The following is a 27,175-nucleotide window of genomic DNA, read 5'->3' as shown; positions in this document are numbered from 1 at the left end:
TCTTCTTTTACATCACACTCACTGAACTTTCTCTGTTTCATGCAAACCAGTTCCAGGAATTCTCTAGTTTCCTTCTCTTTTTGCTATTCTTAAAGACACAATACCCCAAGTAACCCTAGGCCCAGTCTGCATATTATATCAATAAGATTGTAAAGGTTCATTTAGTGAGCATGCAAGTAACTGTTCAGTTCTAAGTCACAACCTAGGAAATTTCAGAGCCAAGACTACAGTAGAAGACTTCCTTGTCATTCAGTACATTCCCACTAATTCCACACCATTTCAAAGCTTCCTTATTTAGGATGCTGTCCAGTTCAATAACCATTAAAGATTCATTTCCTACCTGTCATTGTCACAGAGACAAACAGGAATAAAGTTGTAGGATCTGGATAAAGGGATGAGATAAAGACTGTTGGTTTATACAAGAAAAATCACATGTGCACAGGATCAGAGGTACTGGACACGGGGAAAGTTTGTTTACTTATCTCCTTGGAAACCTTAAGATTCTCTAAAGTGCTGATTGGCTGAGAGGGAGAATGATGTCATGAAATAGGTGAAAGTCAGTAAGAATTTTAGGAGCCAGTTATTAAAAGGCCGGAGTGGATAGCCTGCTTGAGAGAAAGGCTGAGCTGCTTCACATGCCTCATTCTGAGCAGCTGAAGGCACATAAACCAGAGAAGTCAGTTCCTGTGTCCAAGAATCTTAATTCAGTGAAGTTGTCACATACTTCTTCCAAGTGGTCATTAATAAATTCAAGTGTCCTTGACATGTGACTTTCAAATTATCACAGATTCTATTATGTTTGTTAAATGCACAGATATGTCCTCAGTCAGTGAATTAATTACTGGGAAAAATTCCCTGACCAAGACGAATCTATGAACAAAATGTGTATACTTGGGATCTTGTTTATCTTTTTACAGAGACCTTCCAGGATGTCATGTCACCCAATAGTCATATTGTTGTAGTCCTTCAGCAGAACTGAAAGCTTTTCATACTTAACCACAACAGGCAGGCAGAGAGAGAGGAAGACAGAGAGAGAAAAAGCTAGATAAACAGATTTGTACATAGAGAAAAAACTGACAGAAACAAAGACATAAATTGACAGAGACCTAGAGATAGAGACTCCATTCTGGCTGGTCACTTCAGTTGGCAATTCATCCTCAAAGCACACCCTCCTACAATATAACTCCAATAGGAATTATATTATCTCACATGTCCATATCTTCTAACCCTTCCTAGACAATTCCTCCATGGGAACTCCATATATAAATAGATTAGCATCAAGGGGACATTGCAATTCAAATTACCAGGAAGTGGATCAAGATGGAGGTATTCCTAGGCTAAAAGAACTTAGTTATCTTGACAGTACAATGATTAAAGTCCCAGCACCTTCAAAGTTCTAAAGAACAGGACTGATAATCTCCTTTGGGAAAATGTGGAATATTTCCATAAGAGAATATTATTCTCCTAAGAAAATGACATCATGATATTTATTGACAAATGGATCTAACCAGGAACATCATTCTGGGTGAAGTAACTAAAATGAAGACAGACAAGGAAGGTATGTATTGATTTATTAGGAGGTCTCCTAATAGTAGGGGATAAAGTTCCAATAGACCATCTATTCTGAACAACCACTCTTCCACTAGGGGAATTAGGTGGCAGTGAATTGACTTTTTGGGACAAAGTATCCTATGGAAATTTTCAAACAACCCAGGCTGTTGTTATTAAAATATGTTGCTCTCTTCCCTCAACTGATTGATCATTGCCATGTTCTTAGATTCACAGAGATGCTTCCATCTGCATCAAAGGTGATTGCATACAGAGACCCACAGTCTGATAGTATGCACAGAGAGACCTTAAAAAAAACAGCTCTAAATGGGATTTTACTATGAAATTCTCCCTTCCCTCAGAGCTCTGGGAAGCCTGCAGAAGAGGAGGAGAGGTGTCATGAGTAGAGGGAATTGAGGATACAAGGAGAACAATACCCTGAAATTCAGACTGCCGAGAAAGATGCAGCCAGCCTTTATGAGGACTGATAAGCTAGGTTCAGATATAAGGGTGAGGAGACCCTCCTTTATCAGGGAACTAAAAAAGAAGAATAGGGATAGAAGAATGAGCTTGGGTGGGACTGGAAGGAGGAGAGGGAGGTGGCAGGAGAGGGGATACAAAGTGAACCATTTATAATAAATAAATACATAAGAAAAACTGTGATCACGTTGATGAAGGATAGATCTCTTTAGGACAATTAGCTTCTTCTTCAAGATGGTACCAGGGTATGGCAAGGGACTTGGCACTGAGATGTGATCATGTTCCAATGGGTATATCAACAACGCATACTTCATTGATGTGTTTTAAAGATAAAGAATAGTTATTGTCACATATGGGTAGGGATTTGAACCAGGGAGCAATAGAAAAGGAGCGTAATGGATATTATATGAAATTCTCCCATAATCAGTTAAAATAATATTTTGATGACCATTACAATGACTTTTAACATGGAGAAAAGATTCTGCTAAAGGAAGGCAGAATTTGACATTTTAGGGCATGCTTTCCAGGAACTCATCATTTAGCAAAGAATTCTAGGCACGAGCTAGTGATTACCAGCTACCTCAGATCCTATGGGCTCAGGTGGCACTTCTGAACAGGCAGTCTTGGCACTAACACTATGTTTAGAGAGTTTGACTGGAGGACCACAGCAAGAAACACAGCTGCTCTTGTGTCTTAGGCATATAACAGAGAACCATTTTTTCTGCCCTTAAGACTCAGTTTTAACTGTAAACCTCAGGACCAGGAGAGTTCCAGACTCACCACCAAATAGGACACAACTGCCAATCCACACAGGTCAGACAATAAAGTCCTACTCATAGATGGTTGGCAACATTAGTGTGGAACATTATCAGCTGTCAAATAATTTATTACCCCTCAGTTCTCCATTTCATGAACCAATCTTTCTCTGTTTCAGTCAAACCAGTCCCAGGAATTGTGTAGATTTGTTCTCTTTTCCCTCCTCTAAAAGACTAAATAGACCAGAGAACTCTAGACCCTCTCAGCCTATTATATCAATAAGAATGTGAAGGTACATTTAGTGAGTACAGAAGTAATTGCTCAGTTCAAAGGCACAACCTAGGAAATTTCATATCCAAGACCACAATTGGAGATCACCTTTTCATTAGGTACATTTCCCTTAATCCCACATCACTTTGAAGCTTCTCTACTTAGGATGCTGTCCAATTAAATAAATATTAAAATTTCATTTCCCACCTGACATTGACACAGAGTCAAACAGTAGTAAATATGTGGGATCTGGATAAAGGGATGAAATAAAAGCTTGTTGAGTTTCACAAGAAAAAGTGACATAGGCATAGGATCAGAGATACTGGAATCTGAGGGAAGTTTGTTTACTCATCTCCATGGAAACCTCAAGAATCTCTGTGGTGCTGATTGGCTGAGATGGACAATGATGTAATGAAACAGGTGAAAGCCAGTAAGAGTTTGAGGAGCCAGTTATTAAGGGGGCCAAGTGGATAGCATGCTTAAAAAAAAGGCGGAGCAGCCCTACATGCCTCAATCTGCTCAGCTGAAAGCACAAACCCATAGATGAGATTTCCTGTGTCCAAGACTCTTAGTTCAGGGAAAGGGTCACATACTCCTTTTTTATTTTTTTTAATTTTAATTTTTATTAATTATACTTTATTCACTTTTTCTCCCCCATAAACACCTACCTCCACCACTCTCAATCCCAAGTTCCCTCCTCAATCTCTATGCATGCCCCTCCTCCTGTCCACTGATAATGGAGGACTTCCTCTATTTCCTTCTGAACCTAGCTTATCATATGTCAACAGGAGTGGCTGCATTGTCATCTTATGTGGCCTAGGAAGGTTGCTCTCCCATCAGAGGGAAGTAAGTGGTCAAAGAGCAGGCCAATCTTGTAGCAAAGAAATCTAGGCATGAACTAGTGGTTACCCAGCTACCTCAGATCCCGTGGGCTCAGGTAGCACTTCTGAACAGGCAGTTTTGGTATGAACTGAGGTGTTCATGTCAGAGGCTGTCCTGGTTTCCATTTCTATGGAACCCACTTGTCACTGAACTGCCATGGGCTACATCTGTGCAGGGGTTCTAGTTTATCTCAATGTATGGTACTTTGTTGGAGTGTGGGCCTCAGGAATGAAACCTGCGGTCAGATATTTTGGTTCTGTTACTCTTCTTGCGGAGCTCCTGTCCTCTCCAGGTCTTAATATTTCCCACTTCTTTCATTAGATTTCATGCACTCTGCCAAATAGTTGGCCATAAGTATCAGCATCTGCGTTGATAGTCTGCAGGGCAGAGCCTTTCAGAGGCCCTCTGTACTGGCTCCTAACTTGTTCCCTGTTTTCTCCTTCTGATATCTATCCTCTTTGCTTTTCAGGGTGGGGACTGAGCATTTTAGACAGAGTCCTAACTCTGATATTAATAGGTTTATCCTATATTTTATGTCTACAGGAGTGTGTACATACCGTATTCATCTTTCTGCTTCTGGGATAGCTCACTCAGGATGAACCTTTCCAGTTCCCACTATTTACCTGCAAATCTCATTATTTCCTAGTTTTTTTTTTATTGTTGAGTAATATTCCATTGTGTACATGTATCACAATATCTGTATTCATTCTTCAGTTGAGGGGCATATGGGTTGTTTCCATATCCTCTCTATTACAAATGAAGCTGCTACAAGCTTGGTTGAGCAAATATCTTTATTGTGTACTTGAGCCTCTTTTGGATATATGCCTAGGAGTGGTTTCTCTGGATCGTGAGGTAGCACTATTCCTAGTTGTCTGAGAAAGCCTCAGATTAATTTCCAGAGTGGTTTTACAAGTTTACATTCCCACCAGCAATCTTTCTCCACATCCTTTTCAGTATGTGCTGTCATTTGAGTTTTTAATCTTAACCATTCTGATAGATATAAGGTGAAATCTCAGGATCATTTCAATTTTTACTTCCCTGGTGGCTAATGATGTGGAGCATTTCTTTAAGTGTTTCTCTGCCATTCTATATTCCTCTATTGTGAATTCTGTGTTTAGCTCTGTTCCCATTTTTAATTGGATTATTGATTTGTTGCTTTTCAACTTCTTTAGTTCTTTATATATACTAGATAATATCACTCTGTCACATAGAGTGTTGGTGAAGATTCTTCCCAATATGAAAGAATTTGTTTTGTTTTGATGACTGTGTCCTTTGCTTAACAAAAGCTTTTAAGTTTAATGAGGGCCCATTTATTGTTGCTCTTAGAGCCAGTGCTTTTGGTGTTCTGTCCAAGAAGTTGTCTCCTGTGCCAATGAGTTCAAGGCTCTTCCCCACATTATCTTCTAACTGATATAATATGTCTGGTTTTAAGTTGAGGTCTTTGATCCACTTGGACTTTAGTTTTGTGCAACATGATTAGTTTGGATCTATTTGAACTTTTCTACATGCAGACATGCAGTTAGACCAGCACCATTTGTTGAATATGCTTTCTTTTTTTTTTTCCATTGTATAGTTTTGGAATCTCTGTCTAAACTCAGGCGTTCATAAGTATATGGGTTTATTTCTGGATCTTCTATTTGGTTCCATTGATCCACCATTCACTTTCTATGGTTTTTATTACTGTTGCTTTCTCTTGTAGCATGATATCAGGGATGTAGAAATCTCCAGAATATTTTTTATTGTTGCACATTGTTTTAGCAATTCTTGTTTTCTTTCTTTTTTTTTTTTTCATATGAAGGTTAGAATTTTCTTTCAATTGTTTTGTAAATAATATTGCTTTTAATTTAATGGGAATTGCATTTAATCGTTAGATTGGTTTTGGTAAGATGATCATTTTTACTATGTTAATCCTGCCAAGCCATGAGCATAAGAAATCTTTCCATCTCTGATATCTTCTTGTAATTCTTTCTTCACAGTCTTGAGCTTTTTTTACATACAAGCCTTTGACTTACTTAGTTACAGTCACACAAAGGTACGTTATGTCTTTTGTGGCTTTTGTGAAGGGTATTGTTTCCCTAATTTCTTTCTCAGCCCATTTGTCTTTTGTACACAGAAAATCTACTTTTTTTTGAGTTAATTTTGTATCTTGCCACTTTGCTGAAGGAGTTTATCAGCTATAGGAATACCTGGTAGATTTTTTTTGTGGTAAATCAGGTATACTATCATATCATCTGCAAATAGTGATAATTTGATATCTTCCTTTCCTATTTGTATCCAATTGATTTGCTTCAATTGCCTTATTGCTCTAGCAAGCAATTCCAGAAGATTTGTTGTAGAGATATGTAGAGAGTGGGCAGCCATGCTTTGTCCCTGATTTCAGTGGAATTTCTTTAAGTTTTCCTATATTTCTTTTGATGTGGGCTGTAGGCATGCTTTATATTGCCTTAACTATGTTTAGATATTTGTCTTGTACCCTGATCTCTCCATTACTTTAAACAAATATATGTACAATTTTGTCAAATGCTTTTTCAGCATCTAAAGAGATTATATGTTTTTTTTTCTCTCATTTTTTTTAACATGGTGGATCACATTGATGGATTTGCATGTATTGAACCACTGCTACATACCTGGGATGAAGCCTACTTGGTCATAATGGATGATAGCTTTGATTTGTTCTTGTATTTGGTTTGCAAGTATTTTGTTTCATGTTTTTGCATCAATGTTCATAAGCTAGATTGGCCTGAAATTCTCTTTCTTTGTTGGGTCTTTGTGAGGTTTAGGTTCCAATGTGACTGTGGCTTAACAGAATGAATTTGATAGTGTTCCTTCTGGTTATATTTTGTGGAATAATTTGAAAAGAAGTGGAGTTAGCTCTTCTTTGACAATCAGTTAGCATTCTGTGTTGAAACCATCTGGTCCTGGGCTTTTTAGGGATGAAAGACTTTTGTTGACCACTTCTATTTTCTTAGGGGATATAAGACTATTTAATTGATTTACCTGGTCTCGATTCAGCTTTGGTAAGTGGAATCAATTAAGAAAATTCTCCACTTCTTTTAGATTTTCAAATTTTATGGTTTATAGGCTTCTGAAGTGAGTCCTAATGATTCTTTGGATTTCCTCAGTGTCTTTAGTTATGTCCCCTTTTCATTTCTGATTTTGTTGATTTAGAGGGCATCTCTCTGCCTTTTAGTTAGTTTGATTAAATGTTTTTCTATCTTGTTGATTTTCTCAAAGAACTAGCTCTTGGTTTCATTGATTCTTTGAATTGTTTTATTTGTTTCTAATTGATTTGTGTGTTGATTATTTCCCTCTGTCTATTCCTTTTTGGTTTGTCTGCCTCTCTTTTTACTACTCTTTTTTTCTGTTCTTTTTTTATTTTTTTATATTTTTTTGTGAGCTAAAAAGTTGCTTGAATGAGATGTCTCCAATTTCTAGTTGAAGGCTCTTAGTGCTGTGAAATTTCCTATTAGCACTGCTTTCATTTTGTCCCATAAGTTTGGGTATGTTGTGCCTTCACTTTCATTGAAGTCTAGGAAGACTTTAGTTTCTTTCTTTATTTTTTCCCTGACCCAGGTGTCATTTAGTAGCAACTTGTTCAGTTTCCATGTGTGTGTAGGCTTTTTGCTATTTCTGTTGTTGTTGAAGTACAGCTTTATTCTACGGTGATCAGACATGATACAGGGGATTATTTCAATCATCTTGTATCTGTTGAGTCTTGCTTTATGAACAACTATGTGGTCGATTTTGGAGAACGTTCCATGAGGTGCTGAGAAGAAGTTAAATTCTTTTTGTGTTTGGGTGTAAGGTTCTGTAAATGTCTGTCAAGTACATTTGATTCATGACCTCTGGTAGAGACATTGTTTTTTTGTTTTGTTTTGTTTTGTTTTGTTTGTTTGTTTAATTTCTGTTTTGTTGACCTGTCCCTTGTTGGGAGTGGAGTGTTGAAGTCTCCCACTATTAGTGTGTGGCGATCTATATGTGGTTTAAGTTTTATCAATGTTTCCTTTACAAATGTGTGTGCCCTTGTATTTGGGGCATAGATGTTCAGGATTGTGATGTCTTCCTGGTGGAACTTTCCCTTGATGGGTATGAAGTGTCCTTGTGCATCTCTTTTTGTTAAATTTGGTTGAAAGTCTATTTTATCAGATATTAGAATGGCTACTCCTGCTTGCTTCTTGTGTCCATTTGCTTGGAAAGACATCTTCTAGTACTTTACCCTCAGGTAATGTCTATCTTTGTGACTTAGGTATGTTTCTTGTATGCAACAGATTTCTGGGTCTTGTTTAAGCACCATTCTGTTTGTCTGTGTATTTTTTTTTGGAGAGTTGAGTCCATTGATGTTGAGGGAGAATAATGACCAGTGGATATTAGGTCCTTTGATTTTGACGTTGGCTGTGGTAATAAGTTTGTGTGCTTGGTTGCTTTTTGTTTTACTGTATTGAGGTTAATTATTTCCTGTCTTTTCTTGAAAGTAGATAGTGTTCTTGGGTTGAATTTTCCCTTCTAGTGTCTTCTGTAACATTGGATTTGTGTGTAGAAATTGTTGAAATTTGTTTTTATTATTGAATATCTTGTCCCAGTCTATCTATGAGGACTGAGAGTTTTGCTCAATATAATACCGTGGGCTGATTTATCTGTTTTCTTAGGGCATGCATGATATTTTTCCAGGCCCTTCTGTCTTTCATAGTCTCTTTGAGATATAAGGTGTGATTCTGATGGGTTTGCAATTATATATTACTTGGCCTTTTTCCCGTACAGTTTTTAGTATTTTTTTCTTCTGTATACTTACTGTTTTCATTATTATGTGATGGGATATTTTCATTTCTGGACTAATTTATTGGGTGTTCTGTAAATGTCTTGTGTTCTTATTGGCCTCTCCTTTAAGTTAGGAAAATTTTCTTCTATAATTTTGTTGAAAATATATCTGGGCTTTGGAGTAGGGAATCTTCTTTTTCCTCTATTTAGGTTTTGTCTTTTTATGTTGTCTTGAATGTCTTGGATGTCTGTGTCAGGAAATTTTTAGATTTGACATTTTCTTAGACATGTACATTGATTTCTTCCATTGTCTCGTCCACACCTGAGATTCTTATTTTCATGTCTCATAGTCTATTGTTTATGGTTAACTCTGTAGTTCCTGTTTTCTTCCCTAAGTTCTTTCTCTCCACAATTTCCTCCATTTATGTTTTATTAATTTCACAAAAAAATGCGAACTTTTCATAATTTGTGTGTCATCTAGTGTAGAGGCCATGCTAATACTCTCTGTATCATTCCAATTTTAGTATATGTGATGCCAAAGTGAGCACCACATATTTCTTTCAAGTGGTCATTAATAAAGTCACATGTCCTTGACTTGTGAGTTTCACATTATCACAGATTCCATTATTATTTGTTAAATGCACAAATATGACCTCAGTCATTGAATTATTTTCAATGAAAATGCTCATTGACAAAGGCAAATCTTTGGGGAAAAAGTGTTTAATTTGGACATTGCTTATATATTTAGAGACTATCCATGATGTCATGTCAGCAAGCACTCTTCTTGTTTTAGTCCTTCACCGAAACTGAGAGCATTTCATACTGAACCACAAGTGGCAGGAAGAGAGTGGGAGACTGAAAGAGATAGAGAGACCTAGAGAGACAGATTCACAGATAAAGAGACCAAGACTAACAGAAACAGTCATGTAAAGTGACAGAGACTGAGAGACAAAGACAACATTCTGTGTGGTCACTTTCATCGGCATATCAACTTCAAACCATACCCTCCTATATTATAACTCCAACATGAATTATATTAGCTAACATGGTCATTCCCAGACATTTCCTCTCCTATAATATAAATCCAAAAGGAATTATATTTTTATATTAATTTTTATTAATTATACTTTATTCACTTTGTATACCCCCATAACCCTAACCCACTCTTAATGACACCTTCTCTCCCCATTCTCCACACATGCCCCTCCCCAAGTATGCTGATAGAGGAGGTTTTTGTCTCCTTCCTTCTCATATTAGCCTGATCCTAGTCTATCACATCTCATCAGGAGTAGCTACATATGAATTTGAGAATGTTTCTTTAAAGGTCTGTAAATATTTTTGTTGGTAATATGATGGGAATTTGATTGAATCTGTAGTTTGCTTTTGATAAAATGGCCATTTTTACTATGTTAATCCTGCCAAGCCATGAGCATGGGAGATCTTTCCATCTTCTGATATATTCTTCTAATTCTTTCTTCAGAGACTTGTATTTTTTCTTTTCATACAAGTCTTTGACTTGCTTGGTTAGGGTCACACCTAGGTATTTGATGCCTTTGACCAAATACAAGAACACATCAAAAATATCTTCCATTATGAACAATTGTGCTTCATCCCAGGTATGCAGGGGTGGTTCAATATATGTAAATCCATCAATGTGATCCACCATATTAAAACTGCAAGAAAAAAAAAACAAACAAACATGATAATCTCCTTAGATGCTGAAAAAGCTTTGACAAAATCCAAACTCCATTCAGGTTTAAAGCATTGGAGAGATCAGGGATACAAAGCATATATCTAAATATAGTAATGTCAATATGCAGCAAGCCTATAGCCAACATTATTCTAAATGGAGAAAAACTTAAAGCAATACCACTGAAATCAGGGAAAAGGCCAGACTGCCCAATCTCTTCATATCTCTTAAACGTAGCTCTGGCAGGAAGTTCTTGTTAGAAAATAAATCAATAGAAGATCAATAGAATAGAAATGTGAAATGAAGAAGTCAAAGTATCACTATTTGCAGATGATGTGATAGTATACTTGAGTGACCCCCAAAAAATCAACCAGGAAACACATACATAGTGAATAAATACAAAATTAACTCACAAAAAAAAGTAGTGTCGGGAGCCTGCAAAGCCCCCAGACTCTGATTTGTAATATCCTGCCGGACAAACAACAGAGGTCTGTGAATCATACCTTTTGGTTAATAGCCCTGCCAGACAAACAACAGATGTCCGAAACCATAGATGTTGTTTTTAGTGACTGTATAACCTTGTGAGCCTCCACTGTAACAATCACATGAATCAAGTGATTTCTTACAATAGTCTTGGTGATTTTCCACTGTTATTTCCTCCTCCTCGAAACCCCCCTCCCTGCCAGAACTGCCCTATAAAAATAAAACTGCTGCACAATAAAGTCAGCACTTGAAAGGCATTTGTCTACTTGTGCTCGTTTCTCTCTCTCCCTCATCTCCTACAGGTACGACCCCCTTCGCCCCCACAAATAACTAGATCCCACAGGTCGGGACAGAGTGGCGCCCAACGTGGGGCCCGAAGTACGGGTCGACCCTGATGGACCCTCGATAAAAGAGCAGGCCTGGAACATCAATAGATTGGTCACACTCCTCTGGCCCGGAGAAGACTGCATGACCTGGTGAGTTTTTACGCTTCCGTCTTATCAAGATGGGGCATTCTTTGCCTAAGGAGGCGTCCTTCATTAAGGATCTTAAAGCCTCCCTTCGAGAGAGAGGAATTAGGGTCAAGAAAAAAGATTTAATAAATTTCTTTATTTACATTGACAAGGCCTGTCCTTGGTTTATGTTGGATGGCCCTACCATTCATCCCAAAAAATGGCAAAAGGTAGGACGTGAGCTCAATCAAAAATTAACTGAGGAAGGAGATCAATCACTCTCCCCTACAGTCTTTTCCTTTTGGGGCATTATTAGAGACATTGTTGAGGATGCCGACAATGATGCTGGCAAACGACAGTTACTTTCGGTTGCTGAATATTGTCTTTCTTCATCCAAGCAAAATTCACCCGCCACTTCTCGCCCTCCCTCTCGTGCTTCTGATTCCTTCACTTTGGCTAACGCCTCTCCTCTTCCTAGCCTCCCTCGACTTTATCCGCCTCTTCCCACTGCTGATGTCCCACCACCATACTAATCACAAAGAATCTTTAAAAACCCTCGGCCCACCCGTCTCTTTTGAACAAGATCCTGAACCCCTAGATCCTGGAGATGCCGCTATGCTCGAGGACGAGGCCGCTCAATATCATAATGATGATGACGCTCCACTCGCCTCCGCGCCGCCGCCATCTGCTCCTTTTGTCCTCCCATCCTTCCCTACACTGCCTACAGATATCCTCTCCGAGACCTGGTCTCGTCTTTCTGCCCAAGTCCGTGACCTGACCGAGGTCCTCCATCTCCAACAACAACTTTCATGACTTACAACTCGCTGTTCTGCCCTCCCTACAATCCTGCCTCCGCTATTCCTGAGCGTTCTCCTCCATCCAACTCTCTGCACATAAATCAGGTTTTTCCTCTGTCCACCCCGTCTCAACTTACTTTTCCTGTTACTACTCACTCGCAGGCAAGCCGTATTTCTGGCCCTTCTCAATCGACGCCTACTCGCCCTGATCATGTTAGCATTAGAATCCTTGATGATGAGGCCTCCGATGAGCAAAATAGTGAAAGTGATAGTGAAGAGGGGCCCCAGGCTCCCAACTCCTCTAGCACCCCTGCTAATTCTTCCGCTAAAGCCAGAACAAAATCCTCCTCCGAGGAGCCTGGTGACTTTCATCCCCTTCGCTTCAAAAAATTAGAAAAACTTAACTCAGCCATCCGCACCTATGACCCTAATGCTCCTTTTACTGTTTCCCTCCTTGAAAGTATGGCTGGGGGCGGATTCCTGAAACCCAGTGAGTGGCTTACTGTTGTCCAATCGGTTCTCACAAGAGGCCAATTTCTCATGGCAGGCTGACTGGTATGACCGCTGCCCCAATCTGTCTAATAACAATTTAAAAAATCCTGACAAAGCCTCAACAATATGGACATTTAATAAATTAACAGGACAGGGAAAATATACTCCAGAACAAGTACAGCGTGCTTTCCCTGTCGGGCTCTTAGCTCAAGCCCATGGGGCTGCCCTTGCCGCATGGCGGGCAATTCCAGTTAAGGGGTCTGTTCTTTCACCCTTAACAAAGATTATCCAAGGCAATAATGAGGACTATTCAGAATTTGTGGGGCACCTCCTTGAGGTGGCGGAGCGATCATTGGGATCCGATAAAATAGAACAAAAAGAAAGTAAACTCCTTAAACAGCTGGCCTTCAAAAATGCTAACTCTGCCTGTAAGGCAGCCCTGCGGGGCAAACATAAAGATAAGGACCTTCCTGAGATGATCCATATCTGCTCAGATGTTGACACCTTTACTCATAAGATGTCTCAGGCCATAAGTCTAGTCATGGGAGCCGCACAAGGCCCCAGTTCAAAATTCTCTTGTTGTAAATGTGGACAAGTGAGACATTTTGCACGGCAATGCCCTCAACAAAATTCTTCCCCTTCGGGACAAAATGGAGGGCTTCCTCCTCCCTTACCCACTACTGTTTGTCCACGTTGTTGGCGGGGCAAACATTGGGCCGCAGCCTGCCACTCCAAAACGGATGAAGCGGGAAATCCTCTCCCTCCCCCACAGGGAAACATGAGGAGGGGCCAGCCCCGGGTCCCTCAGCCTATCAACTTCATGCCGGCCTCGGGGGTAAGCCAGCCATGCCACAATCAGACCCTAACACAGCCAGTGCCAGACCAACAGCCTGCCTTCGCAGGGCCACTCCCGGGAGCACAGGATTGGACCTCTGTGCCTCCACCGAATCAATTCTAACCCCTGAAGACGGGATACAAATTATCTCCACAGGAATTTTTGGGCCACCTCCCCCACAGACTTACTATTTAATTTTGGGTAGGGCATCTAGTACATTAAAAGGCATTAATGTCTTCCCCTCTTTAATTGATAACGATTATTCTGGGGAAATAAAAATTTTGGCTAGCAGCACGCGGGGACCCCTCCCAATTACTAAGGGACAGCGATTGGCTCAAGCACTCCCCCTACCCCTAGATTTAACCGCTCCCGCTTTAAGCCCTCCTCGAGGACCATCTACTCCCGGATCCTCGACATTTTCTGGATTCACCAAATTACTCAAGAGCGACCCACTTTAAAACTTAAACTCAATGGAAAAACATTTAAGGGCCTTTTGGATACAGGAACAGATTCCACAGTAATTTCTCAAAGAGCATGGCCTTCTTCCTGGCCCTCCCAGCCAACTTTAACTCAGCTACAAGGTATAGGTCAATCTCTTAATACCCTACAGAGTTCCCAATTGCTGACCTGGGAGAACCCTGAGGGAAACAGCGGACACGTGCGTCCATTTATAGTCCCTGGGCTCCCTGTTAATCTCTGGGGGAGAGATATTCTTTCTCAAATGGGAGTCCTCATGTTTAGCCCCTCAGAGCCAGTCACCAACAAATGCTTAAACAAGGCTTTATACCAGGAAAAGGATTAGGAAAAAATAATCAAGGACCACCCAAACCTATTTCGGTTGTTCCAAAATTTTCACGTACAGGACTTAGTTATGAATCACATTTTTCTTAAGGGCCATTGCTCCCCCTGCACTCCAGGCAGATAAAATAACTTGGAAAAGTGACTCCCCTGTCTGGGTTGACTCCCCTGTCTGGGTTGGCCCCTTCCTCAGAAAAAAATAGCAGCAGCCATGCAGTTGGTGCAGGAACAGTTTTTGGCTGGACATATTGTACCCTCCACTTCCCCGTGGAATACACCCATATTTGTTATTCAAAAGAAAGGGGGAAAATGGAGACTTCTCCAAGACCTCAGAGAAATTAATAAGACTATGGTACCAATGGGGGCACTCCAACCAGGACTCCCCTCTCCAGTTGCCATTCCTAAAGGCTATACAAAATTGGTTATTGATTTAAAAGATTGTTTCTTTTGTATTCCACTCCATCCTGATGACTGTAAGCACTTTGCTTTCAGCGTTCCTGTTGTTAAATGTATCAGTCCGTCACCCCGCTTCTAGTGGAGAGTGCTGCCCCAAGGGATGGCCAACAGTCCCACCCTTTGCCAAAAATATGTTGCCCAAGCTATTGACCCTTTTAGACTAAAATACCCCAAAATATATTTCATCCACTATATAGATGATATTTTATTGGCAGGACCCGATGCTACTGAACTACAGGATATTGGACAGAACCTAATTATTTCACTCCAACAACTGGGACTTCAAATAGCCCCCGAGAAAGTGCAGCTTCACCCTCCCTATCTCTTTCTCAGTTTTGAACTCCTTCCTAATAATATCCTGTCTCAAAAGATACAACTTAGACGAGATTCACTTTCTACTTTAAATGATTTCCAAAAGCTTCTGGGAGATATTAATTGGCTTAGGCCTTATTTAAAGCTTACTACTGGGGAACTTAAACTTCTCTTTGATATTTTGTGAGGGGATCCTGACCCGGCGTCTGCCCAACAGCTCACCCCAGAAGCCATTGAGTCCTTAGGTATAGTTGAAAAAGCTATACAAAATCAAAATGTTGGATATTTTTCCCCAGACCTGTCGCTTTGGCTATTAATTCTCCCCACAGCCTTTCCTCCTACTGGACTTTTATGGCAAACTAAGCCCTTGTTCTGGATTCATCTCCCAGCATCCCCCTCTAAAATACTTCCCACATATCCCTCATTGGTTGCTCAAATCTTCAAATTAGGAAGGGAGACATCTCTCAAACTTTTTGGAAAGGAACCAGATATCGTCTGTACACCATATAATTCCTCTCAAGTACAGTGGTTAATTCAGACTTTGGATGATTGGGCTGTTAATAGCATTTCCTTTCAGGGACGACTTGATAATCATTATCCCGCTGATAAACTTATTCAGTTTTTGCATAAACAATCTGTCTTTATTCCAACACGAACCAAGACTTCTCCCATTCCCGGAGCTACATTGTTTTTTACTGATGGCTCCTTTCAGGAATTGCTGCTTTTAGTATTTAGGGGCGGATTTTTCAATCTCAGACAGATATCTCGTCCGCTCAACAGGTGGAGCTGGTTGCAGTCATAAAAGTCTTCAAGACTCTCGCAAGCCAAGCGTTTAATCTTTACACTGATAGTGCTTATGTTGCTACTTCTGTTCCACTGCTTGAGACTGTCCCTTATATTAGGCCTTCTACCAATGCTTCTCCTCTTTTTGCCAAATTACAAGCTTTAATACTAAGATGCTTAGAACAATTCGTAACACCAGTAACCCTGCCTATGAGGAATGTTGGATCTGCTTTTCTCCCACTCCTCTGTTTTATGAAGGCATAGCAATAATGGGTGATCCTATCCCCACCAATGACTCTAAGTCCCTGCTTTGGCATGCTTCCCCTAAGGGAGGCCTTACTCTTAGCTCAGTCTCAGGTTTTGGCCATTGCCTCCTGGGACCCAATATGATTCCCCCACGACCATTACAGATGATCTGCAACCAGACATCTATTATTAATCAAACATTTTTATTCACTAAGGCTCCCAATAATACCTATTTTGCTTGTTCTACTGGACTTACTTCCTTTATTACTAATAAGGATTTTTTAGAAAAAAGAGACTACTGTATCATTGTTGTTATTCTTCCCCAGTTTTTTATTTATGATTCCGACAGCTTTCTGTCCTTTTATGATGGTGGTACTCCTATTCAAAAAAGAGAACCTATAACGGCCATTACTCTTACTGTGCTTTTGGGCTTAAGTGCCGTGGGGGCTGGAACCGGTATTGCTTCCATGATCACTTCTCAACAACATTTTTCTCAGCTCCAAGCAACCATTGATAAAGATTTGAGTGAGCTCTGAGAAGGAGTACAAAATCTTAAAGACTCTGTGGCTTCCCTTTCCGAAGTAGTTCTTCAAAACCGGCGAGGCCTTGACTTAGTTTTTTTAAAAGAGGGAGGCCTTTGTGCCGCCCTTAAAGAGGAATGTTGTTTTTATTCTGACAGGACTGGATTGGTACAAAACAGCTTAGATAAGGTCAAAAAGAACCTGGAAGAGCGTAAAAAGGCTCGAGAACAACAGGAGTCTTGGTAGCAAAATTGGTTTGCCTCCTCTCCTTGGCTTTCCACTCTTCTTCCCAGTCTTTTGGACCCCTGATGGGTCTATTTCTGCTCCTCTCCTTTGGCCCTTGGGCCTTTAATCATCTCTCAAGTGTTATTAAAAGACAGGTGGATTCTGCAATCAAGCCCATCCAAGTCCACTACCATCGCCTGGCTGGGAAAGAAGAATTTGCCATGGAGCTTCCACCTGATGCCTCAGCCTCCCGCCCCCTAGATTTTTCCTCCCTGCTCTCCCCTGCCCCGAGATGCAAGTTTTGGGGCCATCCTCGTAGCTAAATTTGGACTTTTACGACTCTCACAATTGGCTGACCAAAAATAAAATTTCTTCATTAGTTAACTAAGACAGATTTAACCGCTGCCTTCTAGTCATTAGGGTACACCCTCATAATTCTCTTCCTTACAAGTCTTTGGGGAGGATTAATGCGTTAAATTTCCACAAAGTGAGTGGTCTGGTAAGTCAGAGACGGAATGAGTGGGTAAGTCTCGCCCTGCCTAAGACAGGACGACCTCGCCTAGAGGAGGCCAATCCAATGACGGGTAAGTGTCCAGCACCGCCCTTCCAACAGGCTCAGACCTCGTTTGTGCCCCTGTTTTTATAAGGACTCTTGCCTCTCCTTTCTGTTGATTCAACTCGTCTATGGCCTTTGCACTCTGAGGGCTTTGTCCCATTGCACCAAAAATGGCATAGACCTACCAACAAAGGTAGTGATGTCCTTAAGTCTCTTTGGGAACGCAACCTCCATGGCTTGTTTATGTGGGTTACCCAGGTAGGCTACAAAAATTGGCTGATCAAAATTATTTTTTACATGTTCATTGAGAGTCTTAAAAGTCCCCTTGCTTCTAAAAAGATAAAAAGGGAGGAGATGTCGGGAGCCGGCAAAGCCCCCAGACTCTGATTTGTAATATCCTGCCGGACAAACAACAGAGGTCTGTGAATCATACCTTTTGGTTAATAGCCCTGCCAGACAAACAACAGATGTCCGAAACCATAGATGTTATTTTTAGTGACTGTATAACCTTGTGAGCCTCCACTGTAACAATCACATGAATCAAGTGATTTCTTACAATAGTCTTGGTGATTTTCCACTGTTATTTCCTCCTCCTCAAAACCCCCCTCCCTGCCAGAACTGCCCTATAAAAATAAAACTGCTGCACAATAAAGTCAGCACTTGAAAGGCATTCGTCTACTTGTGCTCGTTTCTCTCTCTCCCTCATCTCCTACAGGTACGACCCCCTTCGCCCCCACAAATAACTAGGTCCCGTGGGTCGGGACAAAGTAGCCCTCCTGTATACAAAAGACAAAAGTGCTGAAAAAGAAATTAGGGAAACAAAAGGAATTATATTATATAACAAGGCCATTAACGTATTCCTTCTCAGACATTTCCTCACTGTGGACTAAACATGTAAATAGTGAGCTTCAAGGGGATTTCCAATTCAAATCACCAGGAAGTGAAAGAAGATGGAGTAATTCTAGGCTAAAAGAACATAGTTTTCCTGATAGTTTTTCATTCAATACAATGATTAAAGTCCCAGCAAGTTCCAAAGTCTAATGGACAAGAACAGGGAAAATGAGGACTATATCTATAACAGAGTATTATTCAGATAAGAAAATGACATCATGATATTTTCAGGCAAATACTTGGAACTAGGAAAAATCATCCTGGTTGAAGTACCTAAAATGCAGAAAAACAAATATGGTATGTATTTTCTTATTAGGAGGTCTCTTAACAGTGTGGAAAAAAGTTCTCAAAGGCCAACTAATTTGAACAAATCAGTCTTCCACCATGGAGATTGCATGTCCATTAATGGGGTTGTTGGGCCAGGGCATCCTATGGAAATTTCCAAGCAACCTAGGCTGTTGTTATTAAAATATGTTGCTGTGTGTTCTCATCTGATAGATCAGTACCATATCCTTGTATCCACACAGAGGCTTCCTTCTGCATCAAATGGGATGGCATACAAAGATCCACAGTCCTATAATATGAAGAGTAACCTTAAAACACCAAGCTCTAAGCAGAATTTCCCAGTGAAATTCTCCCTCACCTCAGAGCTTTGGAAAGCCTGCAAGAGCGGAGGCAGGTAGAGTGTCTTAAGCAGCGGGAACTAAGGACATGAGGAAAACAATGCCTGGAGAATCAGGAAACAGAGGAAGATGATGGAGCCAGGCTTGATGAGACCTGGTAAGCAAGATTCAGATAGAAGGGGCATGAGGACATCCCCTGTCATGGAAGTAGAGAAAGGGCATAGTTATAGAAGAAGGAGGGTGGGGGGTACTGGAAGAAAAAAGAGGAAGATGGCAGCAGAGAAGATACAATGTGAACAAATCATAAAAAATACATAAAAAAAACTGTGATGAAGGTGATGAAGTATAGACATCTTCAGGACTGATGGCTTCTTCTTGGTGGTGGTGCCAGCATGCTGCAAGGATAGACTCATTTTTCTTTAAGAGAATTGGCATTGAGACTCTGATCATGTCCCAATGATTAGATGAAACAACACATACTTTAGTTTATATATTTTGAAGAAAAATATTTAGGGTGGCACATGGGTAGGAATTTGAACGTGGGAGTAATGGAAAAGGAGTGTAATGTGTATTATATCAAATTCCCAAAAAACATTAAAAATAACACGTTGACAACTTTTACGATGACTTTTAACATGGAGAAAGATTCTGCTAAAGGAGGAAAGAGTTTGACTGTGTAAGGCATGCCTTCCAGGAACTCATTATGTAGTAGAGAGTCCTAGCCATGAACTAGTGGTTACCCAGCTATCTCAGACTCTATGAGCTTAGGTGGCATCTCTGAACAAGGAGTCCTGAGACTAACACTACATTTAGAGGGTTTTTCTTTAGAACCACAACAGTTAACACAGCTGCTCTAGTTTCCTATGCATATAACATAGACCCATTTCACTGTCCTGAAGGCCCAATTTTAAATGTAAACACCACAAGGAAAGTTCCACACTGAACACTGTGTAGGCCAGAGCTGCCTATCCAGCCAGGTCAGCCAAGGCAACCCTGCTCATAGAGGTTTGGCAATAGTATTGTGGAACAGCACCATCTGTCAAATAGTTTATTTCCCCTCATTTCTCCTTTTACACTCACAGATTTCTCTTTTTTAGCCAAACCAGTCTCAGGAATTGTCTGGTTTCTGAGAAAAAAATCTGTTAATTGGAATTCTGCCTCCTGGCCATGGCAGATGTGGCTTTTATCTAAGTTATATATCTCAGAAACTTTCCTTGGTGGTCTCTGCAAGCGGGTTGTTCTAAGTCTGAGAAGTAGATAGCAAGATTTCTGGAACATTGGGAATCAGACCACAAACTTTGTGTAACTTTGAATGAATTCCTGGATGCCTCATAAGGGCACACAGAGGTTTTGCTACTGTGATAAAAGTTTTGCTTGTGCCCTTTGCTTTATAAGTGTTCTTTTCTCATTAATTAAACTGAAACTTGATCAGGAATCTGTCTTGTCTCCATTCTTTGTATCTCTTTCCCCCTAATAACACTCCCCCTTTCAGGTGGACTCTTTTCTCTTGTTATAATGTTCATTTGAAATGTACACCTTAACTTTGTTCATTAAAATGATTATTTCTCCCCCCAGGTCTCTGATTTCAGATATTGCATTGTGATAAACAGGCCAAAATTAAACAATTAACCATCAAAAAAAATGTTTTGCAAAGGGAGGAGCCAGAGGACAGGAAAGAGGGGAGCAGCCAGAGTGCAGGAAATTAGTAGGAGAAATGGGCTAGAGAGCTTGGAGAAAGAGCTGAAGGACAGAACATGGCACTATGTAGAGATGGATAGACATAATATTTCACAAAAAGCAAGTATAACAGGTAAAATCTAAATGTTAGGAAACTATGAGGGCTTGGAGATTTAGGAGGGAGTAATTGTTACCCAGCAATGTGTTCTAGGTTAACTAAATAAACCTAGTCTATATGTGGTGATTTGGTTATACAGCGGGTTAGGATTAACAGCAAGCTTTACTAAAGATATTTATTAGTAAATATAAATCTCATTTAGTGCCTGAACAAGGGACCTTGAAAACAAGGGGCAACATGAGAAAGACGCTTTTTTTTTTTTTTTTTTTTTGGAACTCAGATACTTAAGAAAAAATGTGCTTTGTGATGACTGCCCATTACAGGGAGGAAGACAAGATAACAGGCAGCTAAATGATGGAGCAGAGCAGTAGCAGAGAGATGTTAATGAGGACTTTAAAGTCAATGCTAATATAAGCAAGGAATTAGGAGAAATCCTCTTATCCCCTTAATTTTTAAATGAAGTTGGGAAAAAAGGAATCTCACAATCTAAAATGTTATTTTGGAAAAGTAGAGCTGCCAAACAGGCAGAAAAATGTACTTCCAAAGTTATTTAAAATGTTCATAAAAGAGCTCAAACAGATTTGTGTAATTTGAAAACAAAATAATTTAGGAGCTAGATAGTGAAGGTGAAACAGAGTCAGAGGTACAAACTGCCAAGTCTCAATTCAGACTGGCCTCCAGCACCCTCTGCCCCAGTGGCTTTCCTTGCCACATATGCAGGAAATACGGGACCACTGTTCTCAGAGAGAAAGTACAATTACAAAGAGAACAAGTTCAGTTATTAAGGGAATTAGAAAACTTAAAATTATGAAATAATAATAATAATAATAATTGGATTGTTTGCAGTGGTAAGTTTTAAAGTCTGGTTTTTGAAAGACCCCCGAAGGTTGTCTTCCGTCAGGGAGACCCTGTACGCAAAGATCAACGAGTCCAGTTGTTCGGATGCAACCAGCAAGAGGCTTTATTGAGTACACGGGTACGCGGGGCAACAAAGTCTCTCGGAAGACTTGCGCGCCTCTCGGTTGGGGTTACGGGTTTTTATAGGGCTCGGGAGCAGGAAGCGCGGTTACAGAAGCGAGAAGCATAGTTACAGGAGTCTGATTGGGTGGTTTGAACAAAGCCGTAGTTAAGTCACGTACCCAGAACAGGGAAGGCGGGAAGGTAGATTGTGAGCCGAGTCACGTACCCGGAACCGGAATCGGAAAGGCGGGAAAGAATGCAGCGAGGTAGCTCTCCCCTCAGGGAACTTACTGCTATACCGCGCCTACTCTACATAGTGTTAACAATCGCTGCTTATCTTTTGGTCTCTCAGTTTTGACTTTTAAAATTATAAATGTGCTTTATGATTTCACTCCTAAAGAGGATGCTTTGTTTTAATATTACAGAAACAGGTTTTAAAAAAGTATTTAAATGTTTAAAAAACAGGTATCATGGTTGTTCTTTGTCTTTGTCTATGTTTTTTTGTTTTGTTTTATTTTGTTTTTGTCTGCTGGCTTCTGTTTTGGTTTCTGGTTTTGGTTTGCTAGTGAGGTCTGAGAAACTTGATGAGGTTCCAATATAGTTAAGATAATCTGGGTGATACTTCAAGTTCTAGGTAAGAGGTCAGTAAAGGTTCTACTCCTTTTGGACTAGGAGAGAGTGTCACTGGGACCCTATTCTGTATAAAAAAGGGGCTGATGGAGCCCACTCTCCATCTGAAAGCGGTGGAAAGGGCCATGGGGGCTCTGCTCCTTCTGGAATCTATGTGTGTGGAGGGGACACATGAGTGGGGCCACTCCTACTGGAATCTGTGGGACTTGTGTCTAGTAGGGGCTTGTCAAGTCATGGTATTTGGGTAGTCTGGTATCTCCTAGATGACAATGTTCAATTTAATTGTTCCTTATGTATCTCTCTGTGTGTGTGTATTATATCTGTAGACATGGATATATTTAGACATGAGACAATTTGAATCAACACCTCTGAGTTTGGTCCTGGACCATTGGAATTAAATTCTATAAAACATTTTTAAAGTTATCAGGAATTTTAAAATAGTAACCCTTGGGTAGTCTAACAAAGAAATTAAAGGAGTTTCTCAATAAATAAAAAACATTGGTATTTATTTTATTAATTTTACAAATTAAAACCAAGCCATGCTGTTTAAGCCATTTAAACAAAAACTGCACTTATTATACTATATCATAAAAATCCTATAAAATATGTTGTTCTTCATTCAAAAAGCTGGAGATACTTCAATAATATGAAATGTTTTCTTATGCTTTTTTATAGGCAAAAAAGTACAACAGTTCCAGGTTAGCACAGGGTTATGCAGGGTTATATTGATATCATTGTTAACCATTAAATAAAATATATGCCTGGCTGCCAGTACCTATATAAATGATTTAATGCTGTGGGTTTTTTTTTTTCTTTTTTCTGGCCTATAGTTTTGGTACAGCCAGAATAGTTCATTTTTGCTGAGGGCTAGAGGCTAAGTTTAGTTCTCTGTTTAATGTTAAATAAACTCTTGTCCTTTAAAATTTTTGTTGTTAAGTTTTAATACAATATGGTAGGATTAATAAGATTTGCTATCCCCTTTAAAATTTATGTTTAATTAAAAGTTTTGCCTTGATTTTAGTTTAAAAAGAGCCAATTTAAAGTTATGTCAAAGATTATATAGTTCAGTACAAAAATGAGTTTTACCTACTCTTTTTGTTTAGATTTTTTTAAGGTTAAATTTAAAATTGTTCTGCAAATATTTGCAAATTTTTAAGGTTAAATTTAAAACTGGTAACCATAAAATTTGCCTATAAAACTACCTAAAATTTGGTTCTAAAACATCCCTTTAAAAAATATGCCAAAATTTAGATTATAACATCCTGTTTTATAGGATGAAATTTAGAGCAGATGATAAAGGTAGACAAAAAGTAATTCAAATATGCTGGCCCTCAGACTTGTCGGAGTTCTGATAAATATGGAATCTTAATATATGTAAGCTTATTATGAGTGATTCCAACCTATTTAAGTACAAAAAAAAAAACAAATTAATTCAGATTTTATAGATGCAACATATAATTTTTCAATTTAAAACAAAAGATAGCCCAACTCTTGATACTTTTAAGTGCATTTATTGATGATTCATTATGTGATGTTGCTCCCTACATTTATAAAAGCAAAAAAAAAAACCCAATATCTTTTCAAGTTTCAAGTGGCTAACACATTTGCACAAATAGCAGAGGTATCTGCAATATTGGTTGTGTTTCAAAGTTCTAATGAAAAATTTTTGAGTATTTTTACAGATAATACATGTATAGCTCAGGCTTTGCCTGGGTTAGAGACCACAGGACAAAATCAGAAATCTTCTCCTGCTGGATTTTTACTTTTATAAATTCAAAATTTGATTAAAGAAAAACCACTTTCACTTTTTATAGGACATTTGAGGGCTCAATACTAATTTGCCAAGACCCTTATCACAAGAACACGTATTGGCAGATAAAGTCACCAAAAATTATTGTCCATAGTTAAAAATAGCCAAGGATGTCCATAATATACATCATCTTGATAGTCAAAACTTGAGACTTAAATAAGGATTGACTAAGAAACAGGCTTGTAGTATGGTCAAGGCTTGTAGTACTTCTCAATTTCAGACTGTTCCTCATTTGGGCATCAGTCCTAAAGGACTGGATCCAAATCAGATTTTGCAAATGGATATTACTCATTCCTGAATTTAAACAATTGAAATATGTCCATGTTTGCATAGATACCTATTCTTGATTTATTTTTGCCACTCCTCAACCAGAAAAAGCTGCAAAAAAAATGTTATTGTTTCTTTTCTACAGGACTTTAATATTTTAGGAGTTCCTAAGCAATTTAAAACTGACAATGGAACAGGATATACTAGGAAATCTTTTAAAAGTCTTTTTCAACAGATTCAAGTTTCTCATATAACTAAAATACCTTAAAGACAAGGCATGGTACAGCATACCCACCAAAACATTAAGACTTATTTGCAATAAACAAAGAAGGGGAAGCTACTCTCCTTGACACCTAAGAATGACCTTAATCATGTTCTTTTCATTGTGAATTTTAATTTGCATGAGCATGGTAAATCTGCAGCAGATAGATTGTGGCATAGGGAAACTAAGATAACTCTGGCTAAATAAAATGGAGGGATCCTTTAACAAATCAATGGCATGGACCCAACCCTTTACTCATAAGGGAATGAGGCTCTGTCTGTGTTTATTAGCACGAAAATGATGTAGCTCAAGGTTACTGGAACATCTGGTGTGAAAAGTGGATGAGCAGTTTTCTCCTGACTATTATAATGACATCAATAAAGACATCTCTATTCAAAATGACTGTTTATTGGGTGTAGGTTCCTAATACACCTATACTATGTCCATTTTTCTGGGACGATCCAGATGTCCTTGTTTATGTCAACAACACTTAGTTGCTGGGTTTTCCTGCTTTTAAAAGAATGCAAGTAAAACAGACTCTTAACTTTTCAGGACTAGAAAGATGTCATTCTCTTTGTTTTACCAGAGAGAGTATTCATCAGGAAAGTTTACAAGTCTCCCCTATCCAGGTTGTAGGTCAGGATGCCTACTACTCTAAAGTTGGGGTGGCATCTGAAGCCTCCCTTTGCAACCAGGCAAAGTGGAACATGGGAGGGATGTTATTGTCCCTTCCTATGGGAGTTAATGACAGTCTTACATCTCCAATGACTTACTCACCCTGTGAGAAAGGGGATCAATACACTTGTCCTCCCTCAACTGATGGTTCCTTGGACAAGATGCATCATCAGAGATGCTGCATTTACAGTAATGGACTGGACTGGTCTATCGTTAAGGGTATTAAGAACTTGGCTTCTAGTAAAGGTAGTCAAAATCCCATTGTTTTAGAAAAAACTATTAGTGCTGAATTTAGGAAGACTTCAAATAAAAACTGGCAAACCTATATATGGAAATTGGGGGCTGTGTGTAGATATAAGCATTCTCTCTGGGAATGCAAGTAGCTTTGTTAAAGTAATCAAGTATATTTCCCTTTGGCATGTATTAATCCTCTACATTTACTGCTAATTGGAAACATTGTAGTGAGACATTTTAAGAACAATGACACCTATTCAATTGAATGTGTATATTACAGTCTTACTAATTGGGTTAGTGCTTATAATAATGCTCTTTCAGTATTAGTTGTTAAGCAACCTGCTTTTGTTATGATTCCTGATAGGGTTTCTGATTCTTGGTATGATGAAACAGGATTTAATTGGACTCAGATTCAGAATCACCTTGTTGGTATTTGGTCTAGCAAATGCTTCTCATTAAACATGTTAATGATGAGAAATGCAATCCATGACGTAGAATCTTCCAAGAAACCTAAGTAAAAATTGTCCAGTTAAACCTGGGATATATTTACTAGCCTCAGGAGCTACATTCCATCCTTTGACTCTATGCTTAAGTAAGGCCTGAGACTTGTGGACCTGGCATGTATGGGTTTGTTGGCCTGTGCCTGTCTTCCTTGTGTGTTATAGTTCCTTCTTCAACAACTTCAAGGACTGCAACTGCAGTTGCTTTAATTTAAAAATCTCTAAAAACCCCATTTGATATGCAAGAAAATCAATGACATGTAAGAGTAAAATTGTGTTTTTTCAACCTAAGATAGGATAACATAAAAGTTCCATTGGAGACTTTGATAAGGAAAATTACACATTTTGCCAACCTAAGACAGGCTCTCCATAAAACAAGGAAGGGGGAAATGAAGGAGTTTCATTATTGGAATTTGCCTTCTGGCCATGGCAGATGCCTGTCTCATCTATGTTCCATGTCTCAGAGACTGTCCTTGCCAGTCTTTGCAAGGAGGGTGTTCTGAGCCCGAGAAGTTTATCGCAAGCTCCCTACAACCTTGGGAATTGAGAACAAACTTGTTGTAACCTTGAGTGAAATCCTGGATGCCTTGCCAGGTGGCAAAGATATGTTGCTATTGTGAAAAAAAATTACTTGTACCCTTTGCTTCATAATTGTTCTCTCTATGTTCAATAAACTGAGACTTGAACAGGAATCTGTCTTGTCTCCATCCTTCACATCTCTGTCCCCCCATTTATACTCCCTCTTTCAGGTGGACCCTGTTAGACTAGCCAGCAGGACTGTCAGGTTACCTACTCTTTTTCCTGCTCATAAAGACTCAGTACCCCAGAGAACCCTAGACCCTGCCATCTGAATATATCAATAAGACTATGAAGGTACATTTACTGAGTATAGCAGTAACTGCTCAGTTCAAAGTCCAAATTGTGGAAATTTAAGATCCAAGACCACAGTAGGAAACCACCTTGTCCTTTGCTACATTCCCTTTAATCCCATGTCACATTGAGGTGTCCCTACTTAGGAAGCTGTCCAATTAAATAAACATTGAAGTTTCATTTCCTACCTGACTTTGTCTCAGAGGTAAACAGGAGTAAAGGTGTGGGATCTGGATAAAGGGATGAGATAAAGGCATGTTGGTTGTAACACGAAACAGTCAAGTATGCACAGAATCAGATAAACTGGACACTGAGGAAAGA

General features: G+C 39.3%; 1 non-coding gene across 1 annotated transcript; it reads right to left on the bottom strand.

Moving 5' to 3' along the window:
* Positions 1 to 9,133: 9,133 nt before the first annotated feature.
* On the bottom strand, positions 9,134 to 9,239 carry LOC132651618 (U6 spliceosomal RNA). The gene has a single exon (XR_009589204.1). It is a non-coding gene; the product is annotated as a U6 spliceosomal RNA (small nuclear RNA).
* Between the last annotated feature and the right edge of the window lie 17,936 nt (positions 9,240 to 27,175).

This window comes from Meriones unguiculatus (genome assembly GCF_030254825.1).
Source record: "Meriones unguiculatus strain TT.TT164.6M chromosome Y unlocalized genomic scaffold, Bangor_MerUng_6.1 ChrY_unordered_Scaffold_23, whole genome shotgun sequence".
NCBI classification, from domain to species: domain Eukaryota; kingdom Metazoa; phylum Chordata; class Mammalia; order Rodentia; family Muridae; genus Meriones; species Meriones unguiculatus.
This window is presented reverse-complemented; position numbering and strand designations above follow the sequence as displayed.